General features: G+C 42.4%; 1 pseudogene; it reads right to left on the minus strand.

Annotated features, from left to right (window-relative positions):
- Positions 1 to 241: 241 nt before the first annotated feature.
- Positions 242 to 2592, minus strand: LOC107972136 (small ribosomal subunit protein eS1-like; annotated as a pseudogene).
- Positions 2593 to 5458: the final 2866 nt, after the last annotated feature.

The raw sequence follows: 5458 nt of genomic DNA on the forward strand, positions 1-5458 counted from the left end.
TGAGAGCAAAAGCCTTGGTGCATGTCCCGGCTCCATCAATCCCAACTGGGGCTTAGAACAAGTTACTTATTTTTTAAACTAACGTTATTTTAATTGACAAATCATAATTGTACACATTTATGTGATGTTTTGATATGTGTATACAATGTGGGATGATTAAAGCAAACTAATTAACATGTCCATCCCCTAATTTACTGACAATTTTTATGATGAGACATTTGAAATGTAGCTTCTTAGTTATTTTGAAAGACACATTATTATTGACTATAGTCACGCTGCTGTGCTATAGATTTCAAAGCATATAATCCAGCAACCCAACTTCTGGGTATAGACAAAAAAATAATCGAAATCAATATGTCGAAGGGATCCCTACATTCCTATGTTCACTGCAGCACTATTCACAATACCCAAGATACAGAATCAACCTAACTGTCCATCAGTGGATGAAAGGATAAAGCAAATGTACTATATACACACAACGGAATACTATTAACTCTTTAAAAAGAAAGAAATCCTGTCATTTTCAACAACATAGATGAACTTGAAAGACATTGTGTTAAGTGAAATAAGCCAGGCACAGAAAGACAGATACTGCATGATTTTACTTATATGTGGAATCTAAAGAAGTTGAACTCACAGAAATAGAGAGTAGGACAGTGGTTATCAGGGGCTGGGGTGGAGGAAAGTAGGGGATAGGAGACACTGCTCAAAGGGTACAAAGTGTCCAATAGGAAGAATAAGTTTTGAACAAGCTAAACTCCTCTGAAAGCTCAGTTCCTCATCTGTAGAGCGGGGACACATCATGAACCTTCTAAGGATGTTGCTGTGAGAGTAAGAGATGATGTTCAGCACAATACCTAGCGCAGTCAGGTCTCCTTAAGCTTGAACCTGCGTTGCCATGACCTCTACATCACAAGACAGAAAGGCTCACATCCAGTGTCTCAGTTCCCAATGAAAAGTGGATCCCAGACCAGGCTGAACAGCAGGATCCCTAGGGGATACCCCACCCTACTGAGTCAGAATCACCAGAGGTAGAGCCTGGGTATGTATGTATGTATGTGTGTGTGTGTGTGTGTGTGTGTATGTATGTATGTATGTATGTATAAGAGACAGGGTCTTGCTCTGCAGTCCAGGCTGGAGTGCAGTGTCACAATCATAGTTCACTGCAGCCTCAAATTACTCCTGGCCTCAAGCTATCCTCCCACCTCAGACTTCAGAGTAGCTGAGACTACAGGCGCATGCCACCAAGCCCGGATACTTTTTTTTTCCTCTTTCTTTTTGGTGAGAGTCTCACTCTGTTGCCCAGGTTGGAGTGCAATGGTGCTGTCTTGGTTCACTGCAACCTCTGTCTCCTGGGTTCAAGTGATTCTCGTGCCTCAGTCTCCTGAGTAGCTAGGATTACAGGCATGCACCCACCACACCAGGCTAATTTTGCTTTTTTCATTGTTGTTTCTTGTTTGTTTTTCACAAATAGGACTTCTTATTTGCCAATGTTTTAAGTCAGAACTTTAAACAGATTCTTGGACTGGAGGTTCATATCCATCAACTCATTCAACTTTAGCATGTGTCTCGTCCCTAGTGGGTTTTCCAGAACTACTACCGTCACCATGAAGCTCCATGCCTGTCAAACCCAGGGTTCTCCAGCATTTTTACTTTTCTAATGAAGACATCATGGAGAGGATACATTGGCAAGCCTTTTCTACATCTTTTCCAATGTTGTCTGGAATCAATTTATTAACCACTTCTTTCAAGTCATTTGTCTGCACCTCTCAGGTCATGATTTCCATCATCTTCTTCTGGATTTGGCAGATTGTTGGTGCTAAGCATAAGAGGTCTTCAGTATCAGATTGTTGTGTTTTTTAGTAAAACCAACACAAAACAGAAGGAAGAAGTAACCATCGGTAGTCTTGACATCAACATGAGCTTCAATCATTGTTGAACATTTTTCAACCTTGGAACATATTTTGTCACAGGTAAGACCCATGCCATAGAAGTTAGTCAGGCAGTTTTTGCCCTGAACATCTTCAGTAATCAGCTTGAATTTTCTAAATGCAACTTCATCATTCTGCAAATCAGCAAGACTCATTTCAAACACAAGACCCTTGAGACCATCAGATGCAATTTGGGTTCCTTGGGTCCTGGTGACCAAGTCTTTCCAATATTTCTTATATTGAACATAGCAGGTGCTTTCACATCATAGTGATCTTTCTTAGAGAATGGACCAACTACTTTCTTCTTAACTCCCTTTTTGCCACCTTTCATAAGGCACTTGTTCTTCACAACCGCCATGGTGCTGCTCAAAGTACCAAAAGGCTAAATTTTATATTTTTGGTAGAGAAGGGGTTTCACCATGTTAGCCAAGCTGGTCTTGAACTGGTGTCAGGTGATCTGCCCGCCTCAGCCTCCCAAAGTGCTGAGATTACAGATGTGAACCACTGCACCCAGCTGATATTTATTTTTTCTTTTTTTGTACAGACAGGGTCTTGCCATGTTGCCAAGGCTGGCCTGGAACTCCTGGCCTCAAGCAATCCTCCCACCACAGCCTCCCAAAGCACTGGGATTTCAGGTGTGAGCCACCTTGCAGAGCCTGGAATCTATTTTTAAAGCCAATCAAGTGTTGAATAAAATTGCAACTTGGGCTGCTTTTTCTTTGCATTTTTTACATTTCAATGGTTTTTAATATATTCGGAGATATACGCAAACATTACCAGTCAATTTTAGAACATTTCATGACCTCAAAAAGAAACCTCATACCCTTTAGCTAACACCCCCTATCCTCCCATGCCCCTACCAGCCCTAAGCAACCACTAATCGACTTCCTATTTCTATAGATTTCCATCTGAATGAAATCATGTAGAATGTGATCTTTCATCTGTTTTGAAGGTTCATCCACGCTGTAGCGTATGTACTTTCCTCTTTTGTGATCAAATAATATTCCACCATGTGGGTAGACAACAATCGGTGTATCTCTTCATCTGGTGATGGGCATTTGGATTAATTCCCTCTCTGGGTTATTACCAGTGATGCTACTGTAATTATTCATGTACAAATTTTTGTGTGGACCTGTGCTTTCATTTTTGAATATGAAAATATGGCACATCTCCAAGGAAGACATACAAGTGGCCAATAAGCACATGAAAAGATTTTCAATGAAATTCATCATCAGGGAAACAGAAATCAAAACCACAGTGAGATATCACTTCATAGCCATAAGGATGGCTAGAATCGAAGATACAGAAAATTGGCCTGGTGCGGTAGCTCATGCCTGTAATACCAGCACTTTGGGAGACCGAGGCAGGCGGATCACCTGAGGCCAGAAGTTTGAGACCAGCCTCGCAAACATGGTGAAATCCTGTCTCTACTAAAAAAATACAAAAATTAGCCAGGCATGGTGGTGGGTGCCTATAATCCCAGCTACTCGGGAGGCTGAGGCAGGAGAGTAACTTGAATCTGGGAGGCAGAGGTTGCAGTGAGCCAAGATTGTGCCACTGCACTCCAGCTTGGGTGACAGAGCAAGGCTTCGTCTCAAAAAAAAAAAAGATACAGAAAATAACAAGTGTTGGTGAGGATGCAGAGAAACTAGAACCTTCATACACTGCTGGTAGGAATTAAAATGGTGTAGCCACTGTGAGAAACAGTTTAACAACTTCCCAGACAATTCTACATAGAGTTACCAAATGACCCAGCAGTTGTACTCCTAGGTATAGGCCCAGCTTGGGCTCTTTTAATCTATGGAAAATGAACTATGGGTACTTGACAAGAACAAAGAGGGAGAGAGGCAGAAATGGTGCCATGAGGGCACATTGATTGGTCTCTAGTACACAGGGCTGCTACTGCAAATGGTCTCTAAATGACTTCATCAGTTGCTCATAAAAAAAAATCACCCTCTGCTCCAATCGTGGAGGAAGAAGTGTGGATTGGACCTGGTGAGCAACGGTAAGACTGACGGCTAAACTTTATGAATGATGAGGGGATTTACACATATAATCTTGACTGTACTAATTTTTTAATTTTATCCACTGTCTTTGAAAACCTAACTCTTGACTAAGAACTGACTTTCCTGTACTTGTTACTGACTCTAAGTAAATTTCCAATTCCACATAGTCCAAAGATGATGTGCTGAGAAATCTCTCAAAGGAAAAATGCTAAGAATACAGGCAGAGTTATGCGGCGAATTTTGCAGAATTAACACAAATTGTAGTTGTAGGTATGAAGCACAAAACATTTTCATGAGTAAAGAAAAAAGTGTTCATTCTAATAGAGGCTGCAGGATGAGGCCGATCAAGCTGCTTGCCCAGCCAGACCTTGGGCTCCTACCTAATTTGTGTTAGAGTCAACTCTGATGGAGTCTGGATCTCAGTCATATTTTTTTTTGACATGGAATCTCGCTCTGTCTCCCAGGCTGGAATGCAGTGCGGTGAACTCAGCTCACTGCAACATCTGCCTCCTGGGTTCAAGCGATTCTCCTGCCTCAGCTTCCCAAGGAGCTAGGACTACATGTGCATGCCACCATGCCTGGCTACTTTTTGTATTTTTAGTAGAGATGTTTCATCATGTTGGCCAGGCTGTCCTCAAACTCCTGACCTCAAGTGATCTGCCTGCCTTGGCCTCCCAAAGTGCTGGGATTACAGGCATGAGCTACCATGCATGACCTCAATCATCTTTTTATCCTCCACACCTGGAAAGTTCTAGACACACTGTGGTTCCATACAAGTTTGTTGAATAAACAGGAGACAGATAGAAAGAGGGAACACTGGAAGTAGAGAAGATTCCAGAAATTGTGCATATTTCCCAGAGACTGTGGCCCAATTCCTCAGTCTTGCCAGAGTTTCTCTATCTCAACTCAAACCTTATGTGTGGGCCCAGACACAGTGGCTCACACCTGTAATCCCAACACTTTAGGAGGCTGAGGTGGGCAGATCACTTGAGGCCAGGAGTTTGACACCAGCCTGGCCAACGTGGTGAAACCCCGTCTCTACTAAAAATACAAAAATTAGCCAGGCATGGTGGTGTGCACCTGTAGTCCCGGCTACTCAGCGGGCTGACGCACAAGCATTGCTTGAACCCAGGAGGTGGAGGTTGCAATGAGTCAAGATTATGCCACTGTACTCTAGCCTGGGCCATAAAGTAAGACTCTCTCAAAAGAAAAAAAAAAAACCCTTATGTGTGAGCCTTGTTACAGAATTAATGTTTATATGGACAATATGTACATGGGTGTATGTTAAGAGCATGAGTCATCCACAAGATTTTAGCAAAGTCCATTTAGAAAGCTCAATGCTTTGGGCTTCCACTTGCTTTGCTGCCTCTGTCTTCAGAAGGAGGCTTCATCCTTCAATGTAACCAGCAAATCCTTTAGGCAGAGATGTACACAACATACTCCTATCCTTGGCTGTGACACCTTGAAAGGCTCTTCTTGGTGGCCCCTGGTGCTCATTTCAGAGTAGTTCAAATTAAGATG

Source organism: Pan troglodytes, chromosome 8 (assembly GCF_028858775.2).
Source record: "Pan troglodytes isolate AG18354 chromosome 8, NHGRI_mPanTro3-v2.0_pri, whole genome shotgun sequence".
Taxonomy (NCBI): domain Eukaryota; kingdom Metazoa; phylum Chordata; class Mammalia; order Primates; family Hominidae; genus Pan; species Pan troglodytes.